This window comes from Brassica napus, chromosome C4, assembly GCF_020379485.1.
Source record: "Brassica napus cultivar Da-Ae chromosome C4, Da-Ae, whole genome shotgun sequence".
Taxonomy (NCBI): Eukaryota; Viridiplantae; Streptophyta; class Magnoliopsida; order Brassicales; family Brassicaceae; genus Brassica; species Brassica napus.
Genome location: NC_063447.1, coordinates 58,406,067 through 58,421,305, shown reverse-complemented (window position 1 = coordinate 58,421,305; position 15,239 = coordinate 58,406,067). Strand labels below are relative to the sequence as shown.

The 15,239-nt window shown below is 36.8% G+C and overlaps 1 pseudogene across 1 annotated transcript; it reads left to right on the top strand.

Moving 5' to 3' along the window:
- Positions 1–1,011: 1,011 nt before the first annotated feature.
- Positions 1,012–14,211, top strand: LOC125585639 (annotated as a pseudogene). The gene is made up of 51 exons (XR_007322650.1): positions 1,012–1,179; positions 1,296–1,386; positions 1,463–1,516; positions 1,606–1,736; positions 2,073–2,144; positions 2,626–2,715; positions 2,828–2,923; positions 3,261–3,339; positions 3,425–3,487; positions 3,808–3,910; positions 4,129–4,234; positions 4,333–4,422; positions 4,558–4,635; positions 4,799–4,866; positions 4,952–5,051; positions 5,136–5,242; positions 5,417–5,508; positions 5,550–5,651; positions 5,741–5,836; positions 5,937–6,011; positions 6,233–6,292; positions 6,478–6,569; positions 6,699–6,819; positions 7,310–7,439; positions 7,517–7,596; positions 7,689–7,822; positions 7,960–8,041; positions 8,194–8,339; positions 8,427–8,507; positions 8,603–8,703; positions 9,017–9,255; positions 9,336–9,445; positions 9,559–9,684; positions 9,761–9,835; positions 9,916–10,049; positions 10,133–10,205; positions 10,334–10,465; positions 10,943–11,136; positions 11,213–11,335; positions 11,407–11,467; positions 11,539–11,634; positions 11,991–12,091; positions 12,161–12,266; positions 12,354–12,467; positions 12,554–12,628; positions 12,818–12,916; positions 13,023–13,094; positions 13,176–13,261; positions 13,337–13,427; positions 13,516–13,623; positions 13,696–14,211. The product of XR_007322650.1 is annotated as a protein SHOOT GRAVITROPISM 6-like (transcript).
- Positions 14,212–15,239: the final 1,028 nt, after the last annotated feature.

The window sequence follows — 15,239 nt, the reverse complement described above, 5'->3', positions numbered from 1 at the left end:
TTTAGTTTGTATTTTGTTATTAGTCATTAATAGGAAAAAAACAAAGAGAAACCACACAATATAAATATTATCCATATTTTGCTGAGATTATTATTTTTAGTTACAATATATTGATTATATTGGATTAGAAATAACATATGATGAAAAATTTATTAATTACATGCATGATAGACTATAATATTATTGATTACAATATATGAAATTCATAATTAACTGATTTGGTCTAGTTTCTCTAATTATTTGACAATTTAGCTTTACCAAAAATTATGACATTATATAAATATGTTGTACAAAAAATATATATACGCAAAGATAGAATAGATATCAGAGTGCACAGATCAGGTGTGATAAAAAAAAAAATTGTACTTCAAAATTTGAAGCCCTTAAAAAAAAAAAGATTACATATTTGTAGCCTTAGCGGCCCTCCTCATGCTCACTCTCTTTTCATGATTAATTTAAATATTTTGGAAGGTTGATTTAATTTATGTAAAAAGGTTTAATATGGTACATCAGTTGGTTTAAGTATAAAAGATACAAATATATGTCCCATAAGAAGCGTGTATTATTTAAATGTAACATAATCAATAAGTCCAAAAAAAAAAGAATGCCACGGTAAATCTAAAAAGACTCTATTTTAATAGAGTAGATATGAACTTGAAATTTTGATTTTAAAATTTCAGTAGAACTTAATTTATAAAATTTTAAATATATTTGATTTTTTAAATAGACAAAAAATACCAGTTATCCTTATTTTTCTTGTGTTACATCTTTTATATGTCAAAAATTAATAATGATTTGAAGCATTATGATTTTATATAATAAGACTTGGTTTGGGTTTAAATTGAAGAAATTTAGTTCGGTTTACTTCCCATCCCCTAACCACCGCTAATTATTGGCTCAATAATAACTATCAACAAAGGGATGATCCAAAAGCAACGGGCTTAACACCCGACACAGTACCCGTCCCGGGTTGTCGGGCATGGGTCCATCGTTTTTCATATATTTGTTTTCTTCCCCAAACATTTCTCTTTTTAACATTCAAGTCCTCCGGGAAAGAGGCGACGCAGATTATAAACCAACCACCGAGAGCTTCTCCGCCGGAGAGCGATCCTGATCTCGATCACAAACTTCGATTTCGAATGGCTTCTTCAAGTCTCGGGAGCTCAATCCCCGCGCCAGGTTAGCAATTTTCCAGAATCTTCAATTGATCCGATTATTGTTTGATAAATTATGAAATTGGGTCAACATTTGTCGTATTGACCTGATCAAGTTTTGATTTTGGTGTTTATATGCAGAGGCTGTTCAGCTTCTGGTGTCTTCTCTAGCTGATGATTCCTCTGTGGTGAGAGAAGCTTCCATGGCTTCATTGAGAGACATTGCCTCACTGTATGTACCCTTTTTTTTTTTGTTTATTAAACTTCATACGCAAGAAACGCATGCATTAATCATATTGCGTTTATAGGAATCCGCTTCTGGTGCTAGATGTTGCTATGCTGTGTCACGTGGAGGAAGAAGGGTAACGTTTTTGTTTTCTTGTTTTATTTTTTTTCGTCTGTATTTTAGTATTGATTTGACTGGTTTGCGTGAATCTGGTGGTTGCTGCAGCGGTTTGGTAACATGGCTGGGGTTTTCAAGTGATGGCATTCAGTGTTGGTGCGTTGGAGATAGGGGAGAGTGATGAAGCTTTCATGGGGAAGCTTGCTAAGATTGCTACAGCTGAGATTATATCTTCCAAGGTGTGTGTATGTGTGTGTGTTGTGAAAAGCTGAACCATTGCTAAAGATTTCCTTTATACTTAGTATTGTTTGACATATTTGCATAGCGAGGCTGGATTTGCGGTATGTCTTGGCTTTTGCTCTTGGAATTTTCTGTTTCGATGTGTCATTTAAAGCTTAGGTTTGTGCATTTTTCTTGTCCGTTGGACAGAAGATTAATCATATATGTCGCTCATTCTTATAGGAGAAGTTACCTAGAAATTTGCCTTAGAGATTTCAGGTTTAGATTAATCTCATCAAACATAAGTATATGTTTCCTGATAGTTTTAGTATGTTTATGGCTTTATAATAACATAGGAACTAAATGCTGATTGGCAAAGGCAAGCGTCAGGGCTCCTTGTCTCAATTGGAACACATTTTCCTGATCTTGTAAGTCTTCTATTTCTTCTCTTTGCTAATTCAGGTGGGGATTTTGGACATTAAGAAAACCACTGTTTGTTTAATGTGTGACTTATGCCTTACTACTTAGTAGTATAGACAAAACGTTGCTGTAAGAGGGTTACTGTACAACATGATTGGTGATAAGATGCATTACTATCTGGATTTACTCTTGGATTCCGCATACATGTGAACTAACTTTAAAGAATGATCGGTATACTGAAGTAGGTGGCTAACTTTGATAGATTGCGTAGCAGAGACTTTCAACTGTCGTCATGTTAACTTCTGAATTAAGCCATTTTAGATAGTGTCATGAATAAAGCTGGTCCATTTTCTCTCTACTGTCATTTATGATGTAGATGACAGCCTATTCCGCTAGACGATGGCCTTAACTTTTTTTCAGCAAGTTTTTTGTTGAATACAAGTCAATTTGTTCAGTGTAATTTTGACATGATCTTAATTGACATGACAGATGATGGAAGAATTATTTCTTCATCTGTCTGGTCCGGCTTCAGCTTCGCCTGCTATGGTTCAAATTTTGCTGATTTTGCCTCTTCTGATGGTTACATTCTAACTCTCATCTGCTTTCCTTTTCTTTTGTTTCTGACATTGAAAGGTTAATGGAAATTGCAGTTCTCTGATATTTTGAAGTACTTTCATATTTTTATTTGAAGCTTTGCAGTTCACTCCACGCCTTAAAGATGTACTTTCAAGGGTGTTGCCTATTCTTGGGAATGTTCGAGATGTACACCGACCAATATTTGCAAATGGTACAGTGAATCCTTTGATGTCTCTTTTTAATTAGGTTGTGAAATTATTTATAGAAATCTCCAATTTTCCTCCTTTATCCTATAATAGAAGGGTCATCATGTCAGAATTTGTTCATTTATTGAACCAAAATTCAATTCAATTCATAGCAACAGAGGAGGATATAACTTGTTGATCTGTACATCTTCGAACTCTCGAAATGGTGGAAGAGTTGACAAATGTCAAATATATATCATGCAATTTGCATGTTCACTAATAACAATTTTAAATGATCCAGCTTGTCTCTGTTACCATCTTTTTGCTGATTGTCTCATATGTGAATCATTGATTTATGTATAGCATTTAAGTGCTGGTCTCAGGCAGTGTGGCTATACATCACCGATCTTACCTCAGATTCTCCTCTTGACAGCGATGTCATGTGAGACTACATTATTTGTTCTGTTTTATTTCTGCTGAACTTTTTTTGTTTGGTGCACTCAAATCAAGGACTTTATCTGATGCAGGTCTTTTCTAAATTCAGTTTTGAGCTGTTGTTGAGAGTTTGGACAACTTCCCGAGATCATAAGGTGAGTCTTTGATCTCTTTTAGCATATTAGTCTCCACTTTGGTTTTCATATTATTGCGTCTTCTGTTTAAAATGTATTATTCAAGAGATTACCAGGGTAAGCATATGGTTCATAATTGTTTCACTGACCGTGATTTTATATATAAGTTTGAAGAATATAGTATAAAAAATTATTTATCTCTGGTCCTCCCTCCCCCCGTATATTATCAATACAGCGAGAGAAAATCTCTACATGATTTTGCTAGTCGGTTATTCAAATGTTCTACGGAATCTTGACTGTAAAATGTGCTTTTCGTTGTTGTTTATCTTCTGTTTAATAAGGTACGAGTATCTACTGTAGAGGCTCTGGGTCAGATGGTCGGTCTTATCACGCGGACACAACTGAAGTCAGCATTACCAAGCTTATTCCAGCAATACTTGAATTGTAAGTTGGGTTTTTATTCTATTTTTCTTTCTATCTCAACCCTCAATTCTCAAAGGCCAGAGCATAGTAAATTCACTGTCGGCTTCATATATTACCCCACTAATCTTAAGTTAGAAAGATGTATATACCAAGGCGTAGGATGATTTTTTTGTGTAGACTTGTCTCTTTATTTTCTTCTAAATGTAGCGATTATTCATTCCTTTCATTTCAACCTTTAGGTATAAGAAAGATCATGACGATGCTCTTTTGGCGACATGTAGTCTTTACAACCTATTAAATGCCTCATTACTTTCTGAATCTGGTCCTCCGCTGCTTGAGTTCGAGGTAATGGTGTTTCAATCTTCTCTTTTAGTTTGCTAAAGTGCTTCATTGTCTACAATCATCTGAAAGTCGTGTTTCAGCTAAGTGTTACTTCCTTGCAGGACCTTACAATTGTTCTGTCGACACTTCTTCCTGTGATCAGTATAAATAGTGAAAACAAAAGGCACTCAGGTAGTTCAGTGGGACGAAAGGTAAGTCACTGATCGTTTCCATTCTATGTTGTTAATGCAACACATAATGTTTCAGGCCTCTTTTCATTTTTGTAGCCTTTATTTTGGAAGTGTTGTGTATAAATCATTTGCCTATTATTTATCTCTGTGTTGCAGGCATACAATGAAGTGCAGCGGTGTTTTCTGACTGTTGGCTTGGTTTACCCCGAGGATTTGTTTACATTTCTTCTTAATGTACGGAGATACTTTGTTTGATGGATATGGCTCTAGATATTCTTTATATAACTGGCACTCGTATTAGACTCAAGAACTATTGCTTCTATTTGATATTTTATACTGCTTGTTTACATCGAAGTGAAATTTGAAATCTATGTCTTCCTTGTATACTATTCACCAGAAATGCAAGTTGAAAGAAGACCATTTGACTTTTGGTGCCCTCTGTGTCTTGAAACATCTGCTTCCGAGGTGTATTTTTATCCTTAGTCAGTATAACATACGTATTCATTTAGAGTTTATTTCCCATCTCAATGATGTTGCATTTTGTTCGGAGGTTACTTGAAGCTTGGCACTCAAAACGGCCTCTTTTGATTGAGGCTGCAAGGTCTTTGTTAGATGAGCAAAGTTTAGCTGTTCGAAAAGCTCTTTCAGAGGTACTGAGCTGGCATATAATGTTGTATTTTAATTCTAACATATGCATGCTTTAGCATGACCTCTTGTCTTCTGCTTTGATACAGTTGATCGTGGTCATGGCTTCACATTGCTATCTGGTCGGTCCATCTGGGAATTATTTGTTGAATACCTTGTACGCCATTCTGCAATAGGAGAGATTGATAATCTGAAGGTAACCCCATGATTATTATCTTACTCCATGTTGTGTATTATATAATCATCTTACCACTGTATATATGCTAGGTGTGTTGAATACATAACTTGAACAAGTTTGAAGTTTCTCTCTGTTATTACTTACTACTTTTTTTACCTATAAATTTACGTGAGCTATAAATATTTCTCTTAGGCAAAAGGGGAGCCAATTAGTCCAACACAGCTAAGAGCAGTTTGTGGAAAAGGTCTTCTGCTCTTGACCGTTACAATTCCAGAGATGGAGGTGCTGCCTTTTAAAAAAAAGAATGATGCCATTTACTAAAAAAATCAGATTCTAATGCTAAAGGGGATTTGAAATTGCAGTACATTTTTGGCCTTTCCTACTGAAAATGATTGTCCCTAAGGTTTACACTGGCGCTGTTGCAACAGTAAGATTTTTCTTTTGCTGCATATTTTACTTTATCTTTTTTTTTCTTAATCAGCGAGTAGACCTGATTTCATTGATATTATTTGATAGGTCTGTAGATGCATATCTGAATTGTGTCGTCGTAGATCTTCAACCACCCCCATGTTGATTGAGTGTAAAGCTCGTGCTGATATTCCAAGCCCCGAGGTGAATTTGTTATTATGCCATGTCATATAATCTAAAGTTTTGATGTGTATGGTAAGAGCTCAAAACTGTAAACGCTTATGCACATATAATATAAATGCAGGAGTTATTTACCCGTTTGGTGGTTCTTTTACACAACCCTCTGGCAAAAGAGCAGTTAGCAACCCAAATTTTGACGGTAAGTATAACTTCAAAAATCCTGCTATAGACTCACGTTCTACGTCCTAATGATCCCACAAAATACTTAAACTTTTTTCTCTTTTTCATCAAGTGTTAATGCTTCTTCGTTATAGCGCCTACTGTTTTAAATAGCTCATATATGCTTCGCCTTATCAAACCAGAGTTTTGCATCTTTGAAGTTCTGTCTTTATCTGAATACTCTGTTGTTACTTCCTTCAGGTCCTTAACTATTTGTCCCCTCTTTTTCCAAAGAACATAAGCATGTTTTGGCAAGATGAGGTATACTGTTGTTTGTTACTTTACTCAAGATACTCTAGTTTTTTGTATTATGGGGTTTCCAGTCAGTGAGCTACGAGCGAGGGATATATGCTCAGATTACACCGTAGATTTATAGTATTTGTTTTCTTGCATCATAATTCCTGTGGATATGACCCTATTTATTTCTCACATTTGGTAAGCTTTAGATTCCAAAAATGAAGGCGTATGTCTTTGACACGGAGGATCTGAAGCTTGATCCATCTTACCAGGAAAACTGGATGATGACATGATAATCAATGTAAGCTTGTTTAACTGGCATCCTTCTGGGACGAAGTTTCCTTAAAGCCTAACTATAAGAAAATTTAATTTATGACCAATTATGCTTGTTGCATGCATTACTTCTGATAGTGGTTCTATTATATATCAGTTTTTAGCAGAATCACTGGATGTCACTCACGATGCTGACTGGGTTATATCTCTTGGAAATGCTTTTGCAAAACAATACAATCTTTATACTCCGGATGAGACCATGCAGCACTTCTACACCGGTAAAAATTCTTGGTTTTTCATGATATTCTGATCTCTGGTTGAAGTTGAAGCATCTCTACTCGTTGTTGACCATTTTGATGTTTGTTGTTGAGCACAAATTTTTGGCTGGGGCTGTTATTTCTTCTGCCATCAGTGTCGCATAGTTAATCGTCAAAAATGAAAAAAATGTTATTTTTTATAGACATTTGCTTCCTGGGGTTTTTATCTTGTGTCCCATTACCGTATCGTCAAAGTTTAAAACGGAAGAGACATAGCGATGACTATTTTATTTGTCTTTGAATCTATACGTTTTTTGTTACCACCATTTGGCTGAACAAGCTTGTTATTCTTTTGTTGTTAGTGCTTATATATCAGATCCTGATAGAGAACTAATATGTTTTAAAGTCTCTAGACATCTGCACATATTCTCCAGTTCATAGATACATCTGGTATCTATATCGATAATTGACCGCAGAACTGTGTTGTAAACCCCTTGTGCTTTGATTTTAGGTGTATGGGAATACTTCTCCAGAAAGTTAATGATAGAGCATATGTTCGTGACAAGATTGACTGGATGTACGAACAGGCTGACATTTCTATACCTGCAAATAGACTTGGTTTAGCGAAGGCCATGGGGCTGGTAATTTGAATGTACTTGTCTTTTTTCTCTCAGATCTTGATTTTCAGCCTACGTTAAGATGCTACTTGATTGCGTAGGTCGCTGCTTCTCATTTGGACACTGTACTGGAAAAGCTCAAAGTCATTTTGGATAATGTTGGGAAGAGTATTTTTCAAAGGTATATTCTTGCATAACTTAATGAAATCATCGGCACAGGTTTGTGAAAGTAAGGACATATAACTGACTTAATGTTCCTCTTGTCAATTTTAGGATCTTATCTCTCTTCTCTGAGAGCTATAAAACAGAAGACAGTGATGATACATGCTGCTTTGGCTTTGATGTATGGATATGCTGCGAAATATGCTCCTTCATCGGTTATTGAGGCCAGAATAGATGCACTTGTCGTATGTCTTTCAACTTACTTTACTATTTTTCATTTCTATTTATGGTATAATCTTCCACTTACTGTCCTGCTTCGTCTGTCACAATATGTTCTGAACTTATGTTTTTCATAATCGTATGTCATTTTTGTGTACTGCAGGGCACGAATATGCTTTCACGGCTTCTTCATGTGCGGCAGCAAACAGCAAAACAAGCTGTTATAACTGCTATTGATTTGTTAGGTTAGTACGGCGTTAGAAAATACAGATGATGAGTCATTTTGAAATGAAGGATTGATTTCCTCTCTCTTTGATTTTTTTTCTATTAAGTTAGAGCGCCCAACGTGGTTTAGGTAAAATGGTAGGACTCTGATCTCTTGTGTCTTTGTGTGAAGGTCGTGCTGTCATAAATGCTTCCGAGAGTGGTGCTACATTTCCATTGAAAAGAAGAGATATGATGCTTGATTATGTATTGACTTTGATGGGTCGAGATGAAAATGAAGGTTTTGCAGAATCTAGTCTTGAACTTTTACACACTCAGGTATGATAATCTACGGCAAGAATCTCGACCATGGCGCTTTTCTTTCAAACAAGCAGCTACCATTTCTCTGACTAAAATATTGTTCAGGCACTTGCTCTAAATGCCTGCACAACCCTGGTCTCTGTTGAACCGAAGCTGACCGTTGAAACCCGAAATCGAGTCATGAAGGTGAATAGTGTCTAGTTTGAGCCGTCTAAAAGGAAAATAATGAGATAAATGTCATTTATATTCTTCCGTAAATTTATGCTCGTTTTCTTGGACAGGCTACGTTGGGATTCTTTGCTTTGCCCAATGATCCATCAGATGTCATAGGTCCCCTTATAGACAATCTTGTGTCTCTTTTGTGTGCCATCCTCCTGACAAGGTATTTGTGAGGCTCTAGATTTTCTGAATCTTTGGTCAAGTTTGTTGAAGTCGCTTTTGCTTTATCAGTTCCATTGATGAAATATTTTCCATGGTCTATGTTTTTTCTTTCAGTGTGTAAATATAGTACTTTTCGTTACTAGATACATAATTTCTAATTGACATTCTCTTATCAGTTCATTTGATACCTCTGTTAGATTAATCAATGATTATGGTAGTGAATTTACAGTAATATCAAATATTGAGTCCTACTTCAAGTGTAAAATTTAAAAGTACTATTTCTCTAATTCAACGATAATATGTGCATGAACTAGTGGAGAGGATGGCAGAAGTCGAGCTGAGCAGCTTCTGCATCTGCTTAGACAGCTTGATCAATATGTTTCTTCACCCGTTGACTACCAAAGAAAAAGAGGTTGTATGGCAGTTCATGAGATGCTTCTGAAGTTTCGTAAGCTTTGCGTTGCTGGCTACTGTGCTCTTGGTTGTTCTGGGGATTGCCCACACAGAAAGTATGTAGACCGCAGTATGCAGGGGAATTTTTCAACTCTTCCATGTATGAAAATATCCTTAAACCCATTTTTTCTTATCTATTCCGTACACCATCTAATTAATTCTCTTTTGTTTGAACAATAGCGGTATTTTTATTTCCTGACCGCGAGGTATTGTGTTTGGGAGATAGAGTCATAACCTATCTGCCACGCTGTGCTGACACAAATTCTGAAGTTCGGAAAATTTCTGCACAGGTATTTGATTTGTACTTATCCTGATGAATTGTGTCAAAAATAATGGGGGATCAATTCATATGAGTACGATTATGATAATTTCTAATGGTTTCTCGTGCTATTATTTTTGTTAGATTCTTGACCAGTTCTTCAGCATTTCCCTTTCCCTTCCAAAAGCAGCACTCTCAAGTGGGTTGGATTCTGAAAAATCTTATAAAGCCTTGTCTTCCCTTGAGGATGTCATTGCTATTTTGAAAAGTGTAAGAACTTCGTGGTTCGGCTCAAGAGTTTTCTACATTTTTTTGTTATGCTTCATACTCAGGTGTCAACTTTCAGGATGCCTCTATTGATCCATCGGAAGTTTTTAACAGAATCGTCTCATCCATTTGTGCTCTTTTAACGGTGGATGAGGTTGTTTTCTTCCTTCTTTTGTATAAAATCTGATATCATTTAATGGCTGAGGTCTGATTATGTTGTGCTATGTCATGTAGCTCGTAGCAGCCTTGCACAGTTGCACTCCGGCCATCTGTGACAAAATCAGGCAATCTGCGGAGGGAGCCATTCAAGCGGTTACTGAGTTTGTTTCAAGAAGAGGGAGTCAGCTTAATGACAATGATATTTCAAGGTACAACAAAGTTTATTTTCATAGACGGGCTATAGTCCCTTTATTTACATTATTATTTGATGACCTTAAATCTCTTCTGGCAGGACGACTCAGTCCTTGCTCTCGGCAGCAGTTCATATAACTGAGAAGAGTTTACGTGTTGAAGCTATTGGAGCGGTATCCTTCACTCAATTCCGTTACGATATTCGATTTGCATATAGATTTGACAATGCTGTAATATATAACTCACTAGCGTTTATCTTGTACGCTGCTGGTGTAATACTTCTTACCTTAATCACTTGAAGATTTCTGCATTGGCCGAGAACACACAATCATCGATAGTGTTTAGTGAAGTGTTGGCTACTGCTGGAAAGGACATCGTGACAAAGGACATAACTAGGATGCGTGGTGGCTGGCCAATGCAAGATGCATTTTATGTAAGTAGCATTCTCTCTGAACTATGATATAGCATGAGACGATTCTCATACATGACATTATTTTATCTTATTTTCTTTCATGGTTATATCATCTTCTTCGGAAGTCTAAAAAAAATTTGGGCATAATCGACTGACTAGAAGTTTGTACTTCTAGTGTACAACATGTAAGGGAAATGAATAACATTTTACACATGGCACATTTTTTTAGAAGTGTGATTGTGCCTGCGGGGTGGGTTGGCGCAATTTCACCCTGACTAGTAATGCTCAGGCAGCATACTAATTTCTTAGTCAAAAGAAGAAATCATCTGAGCCTTGTATTGGGGGTTATAAAATTTCCAGGTTTAGGTTTTCTTATGAAATAATTTGGGCTGATACGATGCTATTCCTTCTCTCAGTTTTTCCTTCTGCGCTTCTTTATCATTGGGGCAGTATAAATAATTTGACAAGACATCTCATTGTCAAAAAAAATTGATGCAGGCTTTCTCTCAACATACAGAGCTTTCAGTTTCTTTCATGGAACACTTGATATCTGTTCTCAATCGTAGTTCTTTAGTTAAAGCTGATTCACATAAGGATTCACATAAGGGAGATAATACAAGCTCTTCTTCTGAAACACATGTAGAAGATGAGTTACTTCAAGCTGCCATTTTTGCTCTCACTGCCTTTTTTAGGTACGTTTCATAGAACCATCAATTTACTTGTGTGTACGTGATGCATTTTTGGTGTCTGATATACTAAATTAACCAGAGGTGGCGGAAAAACTGGAAAGAAAGCTGTTGAGAAAAGCTACTCTTCTGTCGTTGGAGCACTTACTCTTCAACTGGGAAGCTGTCATGGACTTGCAAGCGCTGGCCAGCAAGATCCATTACGGTGACTCCCCTACTTCAAGTAGATGTAACAATTGGTAGTGAAGCCTTTGTAATGTTTTTCCTTCTTGGCAGGGTACTTCTGACTTCCTTCCAGGCTTTCTGTGAGTGTGTTGGTGATTTAGAGATGGGCAAGGTACTTTTAACTTTAGCATTAAATTGATTCTGGTTAATTTCCAGTATCTGACCTGACCTGTCTTTGCTTAGATTTTGGCTCGTAGTGGAGAGCAAAGAGAAAAAGAAAAGTGGGTTGATCTTATTGGCGATATTGCTGGATGCATTTCAATTAAGAGACCAAAGGAGGTACCTAGTTGTTTGTACCCTAACTGTTGTGTTTCACTAATTGATCATTGGCTCATTAGTTGAGTCAATTGTGGCAACATTGATATTCTCTTGACCATGGATGTGGAGATATGTGTGCATTATAGTAAAGTTCACATGAGACATTTTTTCTGTCTGAAAAGAATGAGATTAGGGAAGTTTAAACTGTTCTTAAACACAGCCTGACTGACTTGGGGGCTTACGCATCTGAAGTCTGAACATATTGTTGCTGAAACCTTTTTAAGCAGAGTAGCATAAAAGAAATCTAGTGATGAAGAAAAAAGAGTTTACAGTTTCCCTTCAGACAAACTTAAAGTGTTTCTGTACTGGTGTTACAGGTTCAACATATTTGCATAATTTTAACGAAAGCACTAAACCGTCCACAAAGATTCCAAAGGGAAGCTGCTGCCGCTGCATTGTCAGAGTTCATACGCTACAGGTAAAATATTTTTGGAGTCCATACAACCTCATTTTCTAAGTTTCCTCTGCTAAAATTTCCGAGTTGCAGTGGTGATTTTAGTTCTGTGATGGAGGAGATGGTCGAAGCACTCTGCCGACATGTGTCAGATGATTCTCCGACTGTAAGGCGCCTTTGTCTGAGAGGATTAGTGCAGGTAAGAGTTTATTCGGTTTCTGCTACTTTGGAAGCAAAGTTTATTATTCGGGAAATGCATAACTTAGTTGCTTTGGGGTTTTGCCAGATGCCATCTGCTTGTATGAACCACTACACAACTCAAGTTATTGGTGTAATATTAGCGTTACTCGATGATTTGGATGAATCAGTCCAACTAACTGCTGTGTCATGCTTATTGATGGTAACGACTCAATATTTCTGAACTCTGTATGTCAGATCTATACGCTATTTGCTTGAACTCTTATGTGCTTGTTTTCTTTTGTTTAGGTCACAGAGTCAGCATCTAATGATGCTGTTGAACCTATCTTGTTGAATTTATCTGTTCGGCTTCGTAACCTTCAGGTAACTTATCTGAAACAAATACTGTACGAGATTAATCAAAGCTTTAAATTATCTGAAAGGTTTTTTACTGAACTGACTAAACCTTGAACGGAAGCAAAACGCAAAATTAGTTCTCTAAGTTCACTAAACTGATAGGTGTTTCTGATGGTAGTGCTTTGCCACTAACTTTGAAATTCCTATTTGTAACAGATTAGCATGGACCCGAAGATGAGAGCCAACGCATTTGCAGCTTTTGGAGCGTTAAGTAAATATGCTACTGGAGGGCAACGGGAGGGATTTGTTGAGCAGGTGACACATTATCCTTTTTGTTTCGTTTTCAGTGATATGGATGACGAGAAAAGAAGGTTTATCAGCTTATATATAAAGCTCATTGGATGGATATGTTTAATGTCAGATTCATTCCACACTTCCCCGCTTGGTAGTACACCTCCATGACGACGACCCTAGCATTAGGCAGGCTTGTCGGGTAAATTTCTTCATAGCCTATTTCTCCTTTGCTTGTTTTGAAGTAACTTTGAATTTACATATATGTTAATTGTTTGAATAGGTAACCCTCAAGCAGTTTGCTCCACTCATGGACATACAAAATGATTCTACTCTGTTTGATTCACGTGCTTTTGGTTCTGACCATAGGTATGCCTACGAGCACCAAATCTATATTTTTGCGAAATGATCTCCTTTATTGTCTAAAATTGTTTTTATTTTCAGAAATGACTATGAAAACTTCGTAAGGGAACTCTCTAGGCACTTGGTTCATGAGTCGGAAAGAGTTGACACTTACATGGCCTCAACCATCCAGGTTCGGTTTTGCTCAAAGAACTAATCATCATAGTTGCTTCATATATAAAATACATATAAAAAGCTAAAGTAACAACTATCTGGTGCAGGCTTTTGATGCACCTTGGCCAGTAATTCAAGCAAACGCAATACACTTCTCCACCACCATGTTATCACTTTCAGAGGATCAGCATATGTTCTCTCACTACTATCCACAGGTATATTAGAGAAACTACATATGACATACTCGTTGAAGTATTCAAAGTTACTCAACCCCGTCTGTTGTTTAGGTGTTTGAAACGCTGGTTAACAAGATGACCCGGTCACAAGATTCAGTTGTGAGAGCGGCATGCTCATCAGCCTTTGGTTTGCTGCTACGATCAACCAAGTCAACATTGTGGAGAGGAGCTCGACTTGATCGGACTGACTCAGGTAGAAAATCCAATGATCCCGAGTCTGCTAAGAAATAACGTCTTTGGTGTGTGAGAATCAACCGGTTACTGCCAAAATCTGGGGGTTTGCGATATATATCAATTGGTACAGTGTGCAACGTGAAACCCGTCCAGGTGTGTGTGTCGTAGTGTGTTCGTTGTAAAGTGTTTTATTGTTTTCTTCTTGTAAAAAAGTGACTAGTGTGGTCATCTCCATTACCGAACTCATGAAAGAAACATTCACACGAAGTGTTGTAGGCTTTGGATCTCGGTTCCACTTTTGTTGATTGTGATTTTGAGGCTTCTGGTAGATATAGCGGTCGTGAAAGTGTCATTGTATTGTTGTTTTAATTCTAAGTTGGAGTTTAATTGATCTTCAAAGTCTCAAACAAAACTAATTTTTTTTTCTTGGGGTAGATTTATTATTGTTATGTGCCTTTATAGTAATTCTGAAGTAGGGGTGGGCGTTCGGGTACCCGTTCGGGTTCGGGTCGGGTATTTCGGATTTTCGGGTATTTCGGTATAGAGGTCTAGAACCCGTTCGGGTATTTCTGTACTTCGGGTCGGGTTCGGGTATTTTTAGTTCGGATTCGGTTATTTCGGATCGGGTTCGGATATTTAGATTTTGAAAAAAAAAATTAAAATTTTCATTTCTCAAGTTTATTGTATTTAAAAATATAACTTTTAGTTTGAATGGTTAATAGATTTGGACATAACATTTTAAAACTAAAAAGGAACTAATTTAGTTATTTTTTTAATTTTGGATATAACTTTTTGTTAATTTTTGAAATAAAAAACTTGACATGCATTTTAAGTGAGTAGCAAATCATTTTTCCGTAATTGTATGTATATCATATGAACTTAAATTATGTGTAGTATCAATATAAATATTTTATATAAAATGAGAGATATAAACTAGAAACATAATGTTAATTATACATATGTTCGGTTATATTCGGATATCCATTCGGGTTCGGGTATTATCCGTTCGGGTTCGGGTATCCAATCTCTCCTTATTCAATACCCGTTCGGGTATTTTGCTACTTCGGTTCGGATTTCGGTTCGGTTTTTTTGGATCGGGTTCGGGTGTCATTTCGGATATCGGGTAAAGTGCCCACCCCTATTCTGAAGAGTGGAGTGAGTTGGTAGAGGATATAACAGAAGCTGATAAGCCATTCTATAGTGTGATAGTCAACACATATCAAGAGCCTGCTTATGTCAAAGACTCCCAAGGAAACAAGGTCCAGTAAAGCATTGGCCATTGAACCAGTTTCCTTGTGGAATAAGGGGAAACAAATCAGACATTGGTAAAGATGAGTGCCTTAAATGACTTGATTCGAAGGAACCCGGCTCTGTACTATATGTTTGCCTTGGAAGCATATCTGTAATCTTCCTTTGACTCA